General features: G+C 33.0%; 2 pseudogenes; both read right to left on the reverse strand.

Annotated features, from left to right (window-relative positions):
* Positions 1–996: 996 nt before the first annotated feature.
* LOC149147437 (protein trichome birefringence-like 11) lies at positions 997–4430 on the reverse strand (annotated as a pseudogene).
* A 321-nt stretch (positions 4431–4751) lies between these two features.
* LOC149147438 (U-box domain-containing protein 1 pseudogene) lies at positions 4752–14931 on the reverse strand (annotated as a pseudogene).
* Between the last annotated feature and the right edge of the window lie 320 nt (positions 14932–15251).

Here is a 15251-nt window from a genome sequence, read left to right on the forward strand (position 1 = left end):
TATAGCACTACAAAGCTTTAATCCTCAAAAAGAGAAAGTAAAGCATTGTGACAGCCCCAGCAGGGTTTGAATACTCAAAATACTGAAATTTAGGTGTTGGTATAACCCCACAAGGTTTGAGTGCTCAAGAAAGTGAAAGAAGAGTGTTGTTGGAGACCCACCGAAGTTTGAATACTCAGTTGCAAGCGTTAAGTCCTTAAAAAATTAAAAGCAAAGCGGTGTTCCAGTTTAATCAAGGTTTGAATACTCCAAAATGAAAAAAAATGGGCATTGTTACAGTGCCACAAAGGTTGGGATCTTCAAAATACGGCCTAGGTACTACTGCAAAGGAACTCTTGTGCTGGTTGAACATAAAGGGGTTGTTGTATTGATTGAATTGTCATGTTATGGAAAGTGGGGTGACTTGTTGATAAGTGGTGAAAAGTAGTCACTGTAATGTAACAAGGAAACATTGGGGTGGTGGCATGGTGGTTGGCATGAAATATCCAAGATTCAACCTTAGAAGGTGTAGAGCCCAAAGTCTTCTTTTCTGTATATCAAGAGCGAGAGGAGGTGATGTTGGAGATGCACAGTTGATTTCCTTGGTCATCAAAAGTGCTTGACATAGGTAAAACAATCCAAAAGACAAGAAATTTAAATCCTTAACCAAATTCGATAAAACCACCACAAGACAAACAAAATACTTCACACATTCACACAAGTAGTATAAACCAAAATGAATAAAAATGGTTTGACTGTTATAGAGGGGTTTATGTAGGACAAACCAAATTGAATAAAATAGTATAAAATAGTTTGACCCCTTTAGTAGAGGGTCCAAAAAGAGAGGGGAGTTTGTAATTTTTAGTGAAAACTCTTAGAAAAATGAACATTTCTTTTGCCTCTCTACTTGAACCAAATGCCTCCTCACAAATTCACTTGGAATTTGATAAATAAATAACAACCTTCGTGATAGAATATATATTGAAAATTTAACTTTACAAAGAATGTGGTGGAATTCTACATGTTGTAAATTCCATTTGTTTGATCCCCAAAGCCTCTTGCAATCAAAAATGCATAGAGCAGTTCATTCCAAGTGTTTGGCACTCCAGGAAGACACCAGTGGCTACAATCCTACCTACTAAGGGAAGCAGGTCTAGATCCATTGCCTAAATAATACAGTGATGAATGACCATCTTTCCTTAGTTGAATCATATCTTATGTTTAGCAGTTGCACATTCCTTTTGTGATTAAGCTGCTGCAGTGCTTTGAGATGAACGGGTCAAGGAAATCAGCTAGACTTAGTGTTGGTTGGGTCTCTAAATGGCAATTCCCACCAGTTTTCCATGTACCTCCCCTGCATGTGAAGAACACAACATGAGATATAGTGGAATTCAACATCTCCCTTTTTTGGATAGTATACCATAAGAGCAAAATATTTAAGTGTGTAGAGATTATCAAAGTAGTAGATATGACACAAACCTGAAATGCACAGGAGCCTAGGTATGGAAGAATGCATGTGTTTTTTCTATATTTACTTCTTGACAAATCCATTCCATCATAGTCTTCATAGATCTCTCAAATGTAGTCAACAGATCTAGTGTCATGTTTATTGTTTCTCCTTCTTGAAAATAGCAGCCCCTGTGAAACTCTCTTTGTCAATCCATATGGAAAAGCTAAGGTGAAAATTCTAACAAGGAAGAAGTTTTTCAATTTTAATAAAATATGGAATGCATGGAAAGAATTGTGATGTTTTAAATTAGGATTTCTTATTTGCCAATCTAATTTTTTGGAAAAAAAACTACCAAGAAGTAGCCCCAAAAACATTTTATGGTGCTTTGTGTTAGAGAAAGGATCACCATTAAGGGATTCTTATTTGTGGGTCTGAACATACAACCAACATAAACTATGTAGTCTTCCATGATTAAGGCCTTCAACTGAATAACACAAAATCCAAATGCAACAATTGCATTGTTGTCAAACTGCAAAATAAAAGATTACCCTCTGAAGGTCTTCTCAAAGTTCCACCAATGCCCTGTGTTGAAGACTAGAATATATGCATCCTTTGAATACTGAGATGTCTAGTCAACCAAATCCAATTTTAGTGTAATTCTAACTTCAGGGGGAGAGATTTAGGAGGACAACCTTGCAAAACCCAAAATGGTGCCCTATAATATTCCACAGTGCAATTGAACTCCTCGAATTTGAAGGACAAAAATCCCTTGTGCTTTGAAATGGGGCTTCCATTGACCTCATATATTTGGAGTTCATTTGGAACTGCCTCTGCTAGCATGCAAATGAGTGATTCCCATTGTTTCTTCCGATTGAATCACCAACAAAGATTGCTCGATGGTTTTGTATCCTATTTAGCATGTTTCTTGCATTGAATCTGATATCACATAAAAGGAAATTAGTTCAAACACAAAATATATATTTGCCCACAAAGGTTACCAGACTGTGCTCAATTCTCTTTAAAATTCTAATGGTGTTCAATCTGAAACTTTGTTAAAATTCTGACATCAAAGAGAAAAACATTGGTAAAAGACTACCAATCAAATTAAACAAACAATGTCAGTATAAGAATGTCATTGGTCTCAGTCTGAACTTTCTTGAATCACATAACATCAGCATAAGATAAGACTGCCATTGGTCTCTTTTTTATCCTTCTTGAATAGAACAACAAAGGAGATATAAGATTGTCATGCAACTCTTTTGGATTATTCTTGGTATGAATATTAATTTTGATTTTAATTGGAAAAACTCAGGGCTCAAATGCAACTACATTATTATTAGGCAACCATGTTCTTACTATAGCTTGAAATGTAGCTCCAAACTAATTGAAATTCTAGATCAAACTCAGGTCATCTATTTCTCCAAACTAATATTAACATTAGGGAAGAGATCTATTGACCTGGGAATATTTCAGCCCAAAGGTTGCCACCACCATTTCATGTAAAATTTATCTAACCTCTCGTTCCCTTGACATCAAAACCCGAGCTCAATAAAAGGGCAATAGGGGGCCTAGTAAAGGGGATATGATTCATCCCAAACTCATGATCCAACATGCAAGTAACATTGATTAAAACTTTGTGAATACTCAAGCTTGGGAAGATCCAAGGTGTTCGTAATACCAGAGGCCTCTTCCACAGTAGAAGAATTTTCTGCAAAAATATTGTGTTTCCCTTCCTCTTTGTGAATCCTAAACCCTACAAATATTTCCCTAATGTTGATGTACACGAAGAAAAAGAAAAATACAATGGGGGAAGACAAGCCAAATATACTCACATTGCAAACTTGTGGGTCTATTTAGAGTTGCAATATAACTGTTTGAATCTCTAGGGAGAGCTAAAATATGGTTCCATGGATCAACAATGCAATCCATTATAGGGTTCCCTCTGCACTATATTTCTACTACTACTTTTCCTCAATGCCAGGACTCTATTTTCTACAAAATCTGCATTAGGAAGGAATCCATTATGTAGGGCTAAACGCTTGACTATTTCCTAAGCCATGGTCCATAAACAAACACTAACAAAAGAAATAACATCGTGTTCTTCTCAATTCAATTCCAAGACATGCTAAAATTCATTTGGGTTTCCCAATATAAAAGCACTAAACATACCCACAAGGATGTCTTTCCCTATGTAGCATGTGTGTGTTAGAATTTTCCACTTGGGCTTGTCCAGAAATCTCTGCAAACATTTAAAATTCTCCAGCAATGACCCACTATTGTCTCCTTTGCACTATCTACTAGACTCGCAACCATTTAGCCCTAGGAAGCCTAGATCTGGTAAGTTTTATATATATATATATATATATATATATATATATATATATATATATATATATATATATATATAGATATAGATATAGATATATAATCTTCGAACATAGGGTCCAAGCTTGTGTGTCGAATAGAGGAAGGTCCAAGCTTTGAAATTGGTTCATCTGCCTATGATTCTGGTTCTTAAATGAATGCTTTTACCTCTATGGGATCATATGATTTTGGAACAAAGCAACCAGTTATTAAACAAATGCATCTACCTCTATGGGATCATATGATTTTGGAACAAAGAAAGCCTTCAGAGCTCAAGTCAACGCAGATCTTCCTTCCAGCGAGAGAAGTTGTCCTTTCGGCGACAGAAGAAGATGAACATGATTAGGAATTAACCCCCCCTGCATGGAGGCCAAGAATGACAGATGTCACAAGTGACTATTTCCTTTTGAATGATCTAATCAAAAACCCATATATTGATTTATTATCTGCAGCTAGAACCCAACACCGAGAACTCTAGTATTGAAAACATACATACTGACCGTGTGATCAAGAAATGGGGGACATCCATGTGGCTGTTTTTAATTGGAAGTAGGACGACGAAAATGAACACCTGTGATTGGTTGGGGTGAACAGGGTTTTCCACCCCAAGCCCGTAGTGAAATATGCCTATCGACATAAATACGTTGTTGAAAAATAGACGTTTTTACATTTATTTAGATTTGTATACATTATAGAATACACGACGTTGTTGAATAATAGACGTGTTTACATTTATTTTCATCCTTGTTGGCCAAACTAAAATAATGTACTATACTAGTAAAAGATGGGCACCTGAACAAATTAATGGCAGGTGCTTCACAAAATATATATATATATATATATATATATATATATATATATATATATATATATATATATATATATAGATAGATAGATATAGATATATATATCCATAAAAATTGAGGAAAGAATCGAAAGCAAACCAAATACTTCGATGCTAGTGCACTGTAGTGACTGAATTTTCAGTCTCGTATGAGAGAATTGTTTTGGGAGCTCCCGAAGGCTCCCAACTGTGAAGAATTCTGAGAAGAGATCTAGCTTTCGTTTTTTCTCTAGGAGTACCAAATGTAAGAAGATTATACAAAGAAGGCATCAATGATGGCAATCTCGACAAGTTATTTACAATTTTGTCTCTTCCACTGCAACACAAGGATAGAAAAATAGCAACACAATTCTCCTTGCATTTAGGTGAAGTAGAACTCAATCTTAGAAGGTTGGCAATTAGAGGGATTGTAGAGGTTTCACTCTAGTTGATTTGTAAGAACAAAAACTGCATTGTCTGTAAGACCCGATATGTCATCTTTCAATGCATTAATTAACAGAGGAACTGCCCCAGCTGTTATTACCTGTGAAACATTTCCATGAAAAACTGAAAGATTAAACAAGGCAGTAGTTGCATCCCTCTTACCTCTGACAGTTCCGTCCTGGAGAAGATTTATCAAGGTTGGAATGGCTTTTGGCCTCTCTCCAATTAATTTCTTATATTCGTCAAAAGAGGAAAGGTTGAAGAGCGTTGCATCGGAATTCTCCCTCGCTTTCATACTGCATCCATTACTGAGAACATTGATGATCAACAGTAAAGCACCAGATTGCATTATTTTAGATTTGTTCCTCTCATAAATAGATAAATTTAGGAGTGCAGTTACCACATTTTCTTGAGCTTTGGGATCCTGGGAAGATAGCAATGATACAAGAAAAGGTATGGCTCCTACCTCTCCAATGTTAGGATATTCCGACACATAGGAAATAGTTAAGTATAACTTGGTCTAGTTTAGAGTTAGGTAAAGTGTGTTTTTTTACTTTGTACTTTTGTAACTTACAATCTGACGGTCACAATATGTTCTAGACATGAAGTGATCTGACGGTTCATTCTCTCATTTGTATTATCGACACTTGATTTGTGGCTTAACTCCCGATTGGTCCATGATCTATATTTAAATAGCATGGAGGGTCATTTGTAAGGTGATGTTTCACGAGAGAAGCTTATGTAAATTTTATTTCTTTTACATTAATAAATTTCCTGAAGTGGCCGCATTGGCTCAGGCTGTGGACTGTTTCCCTCTTTGAGGGTTTTAACCATGTCAAGAATACTGGTGTACTGATATGTGATCTATTTGTGAGTGGTGTCCCTTAGTGTTCTATGTAAGGAACTTACCCTGTAAATTCCTACATGCAATGCAATTTCTATTTTCCATGTTGCATTTAGTAAGAAGTCTGATTTCATAAGAAACCTACCTCTTCAATTCAAAAGATCCTATAAAAATATTTTCTACAAGGAACGCAACATTCATCTTTGCAGCTTCTATAGATGCCTTAGTACTCATAGTGCTTTCCATTGACGAAATTTTCTTGTTGTTTCCTTGTTTTTCAAAAGGGATGTTATGTGCATCACAATACTGAATAATAAGGTTGCAGAGAGCATGATTTGGAATAAGATTTGTGTGCAAAAAAAAATTTCCATTCTTCAGACAAGTAGAGTGTCCTTCCTCTATCCATCTGGTAATGGAAGCTAGTTCATACATTTTCCCAGTAGAAACAATGACTGGTTCTCTCATCAAATCAAGTGAGATCAGACATCTAAAATCATTTGGAATAACAGGGACATCCTTGGACTCTCCTCTGGAAACTCTATGTTCACTTGATGGTTGTAATTTTGCATCAAATTCCATCTATGTAACCCCAAATAGGACACACTTGCAATAGCGCATGAAACCAATCAAGCTATGAATTATTGAAACATTTTGATCTGCACCTACCTTATTTTGATTTCTCATCTCTTCCTCCAACAACTATATCTCTCTTAAACAATCCCTTGCATTCTTCAGATGGAGATCGTTAAGAATTTTTCTGAGTTTAGATTTCTTCGAGGTCACCACCTTCTCGAACTGATCAAGAACAACAAGCACATCTCTGCAGAGTTGTCCTTCAACCATATCAATGAAAATCTTAGCTCTTCTGGCCTGACTGTGAACCAACTCAATTTGCTCCTTAACCTCGTCTGAGACATCCAACAATCTCAAGTAAAGTACATCCAATGCAGTAGCCATGTCATGCGTTAGAACATAAATTTATTTGATATTTCCTCAGTTTTCATCACCAACCAAACACAACTTCCATCATTTCTACAATCCTCTAACAAATATTTTATCTTCTGGAAAATAATATATAGTTCTCTTAAGCATAGCAAAGCAGAGGGAGGCAGCGGAACCCCCACATCTCTGACTTCTTCAAAAAGCATAGACAAGACCTTAATTTTTCGCATAATGGAGATTGCATTTCTCCTTTGGCATCCTATAGGCTTCTTGCAATATATTATTTGTTCGGAAAGAGGAAGTAAAGCTTGTAATAAAGATACACCAAAAATGTCCAGTACAGGTACAAATATAGGACCTCTTAAAGTCCGGGTTTTCCTAAGCAATCAATTATTAGCTAGGAAAGCCATCTATTTCCCCAATAGAAACCACAATCTAATTCTTATACAGTTTATCCTCACAAAGCTTATCTCAGACTCTGTTATGAATCCATCTCACAAAATGATAGAAAATATAGATCAACGACTTAGAAATCAGCCTCTTTGAGGGGGCAACCTCCTTTACATTACACAAATGAACAATTCTTGGATGATACAAATGAAAAAACCTCCTTATTATATATAGGAGTTTAAGGGGTCACAATATAACCAAAGTTGACCATAAATAATAATATAAGGGCACAAAAATAAGAATAGTGGGCTTCTATGGGGCATAATAATAACAATAGGGGCACAACAATAACAATAAGGGATACAATGACAATAGTAATGGGGAAATCACTAGTATTATAGGGACCTAACAGACTCCAACTATTTGTACACTGTTTTACCTCTAAATGCAACTGTATTTTAGTCTGTATCGGCTCAATTTGGCCTTAAATAATGGTATTTAATCTAAAAATTGCAACAATGTTACTAGAGGTTAGAATTATAAGAAGCTAACCTAAGCTATGCAATTGCGAGAATTTAACCTGAGATTGTGCAATTTGAACTGAGGTTATCCAATTTAAAGTGAAATCTCTAAGTTTGATCTTTATTTTTTCTATTTAACACCTAACCATACAGTCTGACCTAGAATCTAATTCACTAATAGTTCGCAGAGACTATCTTATAGTTCTTTTGTAGTTCTTTTGGATTTCCTGTCTCCTTCTAAGATATCGTACACCAGTACATATATGTACAAAAGATTACTACAATATTTACAGCTTCAACTTTCAACCTTAGGATTTCATTAAGAACACTGCAATATCTACAGCTCTGGCCTACAAATATTTTTTTCTTTCAACCTAGGGTTTTGAAGTTCACGATAAATAAAGAAAATTGAAATATTTTCCGGACCAGAACTCAAATATCCGGCTCTTTCTTCTTAATCTTTCATCTGAACACTCATAGAAAACCAAAATAAAAAGTCGCAGAAGAGGCATTTACCATGCAAAAGTCGTTGTGTTGGACAAGAAAGGATCTCGGATCGATCGAACCAGTTTCTTGTTTAAATGATCGCTTTGAAGCTCAGAGCAGAACTCCTTAGCAATGAAGCATCCATATATCCAATAAATACAGAGGATTCGTCAACGCTTTTAAGTAAATGTGAGTAACCTATCAACCCTAATATGTCATCTAGTGTTCGATTCCCTTGCCAATTCAATGTCAAAAAATTCTCTCCTGCCACTATCAATGTCAAAAAATTCTCTCCTATCACTGTCAACGTTAAAAAATTCTCTCTAGATCTGATGATCCTTTTTCATTCATGCATTTTCTGAGGTTAACTTTTTCTGGCCTCTGTCAAATCTCATGGCTAACGAGTTTTGCTTCGAGCATCCATTATTTGAGATTAAATTTTTATGGCCTCTGTATATCATCGAATAGAGGGTCCAATCTTGTGCGTCAAACAAAGGAAGATCCAAGCTTTGAAACTGGTCCATCTACCTAGGATTTTGGTTCTTAAACAGTTGCTTCTACCTCTATGGGATCATATGATTTTGGAACAAAGAAACTGGTTCTTAAACAAATGCTTCTACCTCTACGAGATCATATGATTTTGGAACAAAGCGAGCCTTCAGAGCTCAACTCGATGCAGATCTTCCTTCTAGAAAGAGAAGTTGTCCTTCTGGTGATAGAAGAAGACGAACATGATTAGGGATTGAATCAAGCAATGGGAGACAACCATGTGGCAGTTTTTAATTATAAGTAGGACGACGAAAATGAACACCTGTGGTCGGCTGGTGTAAATAGGGTTTTCCCACCCCAAGCCGACAGTGAAAGACGCCTATCGACGTAAAAATAAAAAAATAAAAGAGCATTTCTTGTAAGAAATGGCATGTACATTAACTGTAATGTAATTTTATGATACGTTTAAGCCAAACTTAATTTTCTTTGAATGCTAAAATAAAAAGTTATAATTACTTTTTGGAAAGGAAAAAAAGGCATATAGTTATAATACCAGTCTTTATGATTTTCTTTGAAATTTAAAATAAAAAATTGTAATTCTTTTTCAAATTTCAAAAATAAAATATTTTTTTTTTAACGGGAATGACCCAATGACTAAGCAAGAGTCGGTATGTCCCAAATTGACCACGAACTGAGTGAAAACTCCCTAGGGTCACCTACTACTTGAACCTAATCAATACAAGATAAGCATGTCATTTTGGGGAATCAAACTTGGGTGGTGAGGGAGTTAACAACCCACCTCAACCACTCGGTCTACCCTTACTTGACAAAAATAAAAGAGATTTTAATACTACATTTCTTATGTGGTTAGGGTTAAGAGTATGAGATAAAGTGTATTGATATTGTCATATATATTAGGTAAAAATATCCTTAATTAGGTAGTAATTTTATTGTCATAGTTTTATATCATTGACCAGACAATTTAGTTTTAGGGGGTTGTATCCATTTTAATACTACTTACATGGTTGAACTTTAAGAAAAAACTAGGACAATAAATAAAACTTTTGAATTTCTAAAAAAATTATCTACATAAAAATGGAATAATTTGAATATTTTTTATAAAAGATATATCAAGATTAAGAAACATTTCTTCTATAGATTCAATAAAAACTTACACAAACTTTCGTAAGACCTTTTGAAATTATTAATATCATATTATTATAAATATTGTTAAATATTTAGCAAGTAGTATCTAGAATATAAAAGTATACATTTCTTTTGAAATTATTAATATCATATTATTATAAATATTGTTAAATATTTAGCAAGTAGTATCTAGAATATAAAAGTATACATTTCTTTTATATATGAGGTTAAATGGTAAGCAATTTCTAGTATCCAAGATTTATGTATGGTGTTGAAGGCTATGTGATTTCTAGATACAACATGATTAGTAGAGTCAATTATGAATAAATGGGGTACTAGTTATCTAGTGGATAGTAATCAATAGATGAAACAACCTCTTGGTCATAGAGTATGAGCTAAAACTACTTTATAATGGCTAAGAGCCTAAACTCTTCCTCGCACTTAAGAAAATAAGTTAACATCTTTAGACTCAAATGTGTTTAGTAAGAGTGGAAGATCACCACCATATGGATCACCAACAAATTATTTTAGGTGACTAGGTTTTGTTTACAAGTGATGATGTTACATGTCAAGGTTTTAAAATTGCATTAACAAAGGTTAAAATGATAACCTTGATTATTGCAATCTCTCTCTCTCTCTCTCTCTCTCTCTCTCTCTCTCTCTCTCTCTCTATATATATATATAGATATATATATAGATATATATGTATATCTATATATAAGGATAGACCCCTAAGTTCACGGTAGAATCTTGAGGCCAAGTCCCATTGGCCCTCATCCACCATGTAGATCAGGGTGATACCTACCAACTCTATAATAGACCTAACACATGCAACGATTAATGAAATGGTATGTGAGGATGATTTCCATTCACGTTCATGAGTGGAAGAAAATTGCTTTATCAGACACCTTCGAATAGAGCGAGCTAGTTGAATTCCTTCTATCCTAAAAAATGATTGCTTTTATTAAACAAGGATGCAGGGTTCAAGCAACCACTCTTGATATTATAACTCTTGTTATCTCTTCATTGGTATCCCCTAATAGGGAAACACTTCCATAAGATTTCTCAAGTTTCTTTGGGCTAGTCCACTCTTGTTAGTTTTCTTTTTATCACAATTAGAGAGATCTTGGCATTAGTGGGACTCTTTCCTCCTTATAACTAGCCCTTAAGAGCTTCCATTTCCCTCTTTGCTCATTTAATTGTAGGGCATTGCCGTGATGCTTGCTTCACATCATGTACTTACTTTTCACTTCTCGTCAGGCCTCATGGAAGCCATGGTAGAAGAGGTTGTCGAGGGAGAGGTTTACTAACCAATTCCAGAGCTTAGCAAGGATCTAAGGAGTCTACCAACATTTATTTAGGAATAAAATCCTCCCACCCATTTGGGAAGAATTTATTACATCAGAGGTAGAAATTAGACTTGAAAGAGGTTCTATCATAAATATAGAAATTAAGGAAATTAATAACTAGATCCCTGACACTAGCAATCCTAAACTAGAAAAGGAAAATGGTAAATCTTCATTGGCATATCAATACAATGATGGACAAAATACAGATAGAAAAAACAATTTTCATCATAAAATTATATTGTAATTAAATGAGCTAGATAACCAATCAAGAAGATCAGCTCCAAAATTTCAACGACAATAACACAAACTCCTAACATTTTTGCTTTGCAGATTCCCATTACCCTAAAGAACAAAACAAATCACAGTAACCGACACTCCTATATGCTTCTCAATATGTTAAATCTTTTAGTTTCTTTATTTTTGTATCATAAACATAGTAATCATAAGAGGCTTTATCGAAGTTATCATAATTATCTTGTAATCTCTTTTTTATCTAGCCATATGACATTTAACTTATTATAATTTAAATGGATTTTTATCGTTAATCTTATTTATTTAATAACGAATCAATAATACTAATATTTACAAAAAAATTATTTTTCCTTTTTTAATTTAACCAAAATAAATTTTAAAATATTATTTTTTTGAAAATTTGAATATAATAAAAAAGTTTTATTTTAAGTCAATATTTTTTCAAGGAAAGAAATAAAAAAAATTAAGTGTAAAATAAAAGTTTTATTATTTTAAGTCAACATTTTGTCAAGGAAATAATAATTAAGAACGGCATGGCATCTCATCATTATAGTGATATGCTTTTATATCAATAACTTTTAATATTTAATTTAAAATTATATTAATAAAAATGACATTTTTCTTTTAATATATCACGAGCAATGTGTGATATGTTACATTTATAATATTTTTGGATTTTGTACGTTACCCGAATGAATATTTTTCCAAAAAAAATTATGTCAAATAATTTATCTCATTTATATATATATATATATTATAAAAAAATAATTATTTTAAATAAAATTTTAAATATTTAATAAAATTAAATTAAAATTAAAATTAAAACTATATAAAATTTTAAATTGGATATTTAAATATTATATATTTTGAAATTAATTTATGATATAAATAATTTTGGAGTTGTTTTTAGTGTGACTTTTTGGATTTTCTAGTGTTGGAATCCGACTGAAAATTTTGAGGTTAAATCTTGATTTGCGTTATTTAAACTGGGTTTATATTTGGATTGAGCACAAAACCTCCTAGGACTTTTTGATTGTGGATTACCCATCAAACTTGTGATTTCAATAAATCCCTCCTAGGACTTTTTGATTGTGGATTACCCATCAAACTTGTGATTTCAATAAATCGCTGTCAGATTTTAGAGAAATTTGACCAGAAAAGCCCACTGGAAAAACTTCCAAAAAATCGCACTAAAAACAACTCCAATAATTTTATATATTAAAATTAAAATTTCATATAATTGTTGACAAATAAATTCTAATATATAGATTTTTAATTAAATAAAGAATTTTATATGATAGTTGTGGTTTTTATTAATATAATGATGGGTGGATTGTCACATTCTCTTCCTTCTTAAAAATACTTAATTAAATAAAAGAATTTATATAATAGTTGTATTTTTCATTAATATAATAATGGATGGATTGTAGTTGTGGTTTTTATTAATATAATGATGGGTGGATTGTCACATTCTCTTCCTTCTTAAAAATACTTAATTAAATAAAAGAATTTATATAATAGTTGTATTTTTCATTAATATAATAATGGATGGATTGTCACATTCTCTTTCTTCTTAAAAATATTAAAAGAAGTGATTAAACATAATATAAAAGTTCTAAAATATCATAATCTTTATATTAATAAGAAACTCTAATATAATATGATCATTTTACTAATAAAAAGTTTTAAAAGTTATTTATATATATAAATACTTCTTTATAATCACTTTATCTTAAATCACAATTATCTATTAATCTAATAATTGATGTTAAGAAATCCAAGTATTTATTGTAATCACTAAATTCCATGTAACAACAATATATCATAATTCTTATTCCAATAGAATATTTTATATATTATTTTCAAAACATATACATCTCTTTTTTTCATAGTACAACATTGTATATTCCATGTGAGGAACTTATGTATATTATCAATATTGTGAACATCTATCATGTCATTAGCAAAAATTGAACTTGGGTGGAGAGAATTCCATTCCTTCCTCCCAAACTGTCCAGATAATCCTCATTTAACTCCAGCTCTTTATAATAATAATTTAAAACATTTTACCATATAATTTGAATATAATTTTCACAATCAATCATCATATAAATAAAGTTTTCTCTTGATAACCTATGTATATAAAATTTTGTAACATCCAAATTCTCTATTTTAAATAAAATTGTTCTTAATCAAAGGATTAGCGAGCACGCAGCGGATCTTAGGCATAGGAGAGCTAAGTCTTCCGCCTTAGCTGAGCATGCTGAGAAAACCAATCATCATGTTTGGTTTTTCCTCTAATTTTGGTTATGTATATATCTATGCGGATCTCTACTCTTTGTTAAAATTTTGGATGGTCAATGGGAACACATTTATGATTTTTGTATGGTTTGTGACCTCTTTATGGCCACAGTATCTGGCTTTTTTCACGCTCCAAGGCAGCGCCTTCATTGTCTACAGGAATAGGTTTTTGGCCGGCTTTATAAGGGCCTTTCATGTTTACAGCTCATTATATTTCCTTAATATAATATACATGTTGATTTTCTCTCTGAAAAAAATGTTTGTATTGAGGAGGCTAGGGTTATTGCTAAGGTCTCGCATTTCCATCATTGAAAATTTAGAGAAGCGCTTGAGATTGAAAAGAGACCAAGCAATCTCAATAGAGAGGATGGTTGGAAAGTCAGTAGGTGTTGGGTCCCTGCACTCTCGTCCTAGTCGTTCTTCCGCCTTCCTCTTTAAGTTTTTTCTTTTATCTTTATTTTTAATTATTATTATTTTATTTTTATTTATTTATTATTTATATTTCTTTATTTTTTTATTTTTTTATTTTATTTTATTATTATTATTATTATTATTATGATGATGTTTATTATTATGTTTATTATTATTATTATTATTATTATTTTATTTTTATTGTATTTTATTTTATTTTATTTATTTATTTATTTATTATTATTTTATTTATTTATTTTATTTATTTTTTTTTATTATTATTATTTTAACATTATTTTCAACTATTTTTATTTCTTTAATATTATTTATTTTATTTTATTTAATTAATTTTTCCCTTTTATTTTTTTTTTCTGAATATGACTACTTCTATTATCTTTACAAAACAAATATACAAAAAAGATTACAGAGGGCAAGGTTTAAGTGGATTTTCTCAGGCTCCTTGGCCTTGCCCATATTGCAGCACCCAACTTGAGAGAGTTCAAAATTGGGTGGTTCGCTGTACTCCTGCTGACTCTATTACATAACACTGATAGACTGTCCATTGCTGGACTGAACATATGATGCACATAAACATATTTGACACGGACAAAGACATAGAACACTGGACGTATACACTGGACACTTGGACATTTACAAGCGACATTTGGACTGTAAAGCCAACATATGGAAAATGTAACTGAATTGCCCCGGAAAATCCCAAACAAAACATAAATTACCATGACAACATCATTCTTCGTCCATAGACTGGGGCTGCTCTGCAATTCTGCATCCGAAGTGGAGCGTGTTCTCCGAATCCGAGAGCTGAATGATTTTATGAGGACTGTCATTTCTGGCAAGTTCCCTCGGACCGGGCCAAGGAGCAGCACGCACCAAGGTATCAGCTACAGGATCCAGATTGAGGTCGGAGTCTTCCATTTTCTGCTTGCCCTTACACGAACCAGGCGGATGAGTGATTGCTCGTGCCGAGGGGCCAGCGTTTGGATTCGGATTGAGGCCAGGGCGTTCCAATTTCCTCCCTCCCGCGGGACCCGGAACTGAC

The sequence above is a fragment of the Pinus tabuliformis genome, chromosome 9 (assembly GCF_031772625.1).
Source record: "Pinus tabuliformis cultivar Carrire ecotype Pingquan chromosome 9, CPIR1, whole genome shotgun sequence".
NCBI classification, from domain to species: Eukaryota; Viridiplantae; Streptophyta; class Pinopsida; order Pinales; family Pinaceae; genus Pinus; species Pinus tabuliformis.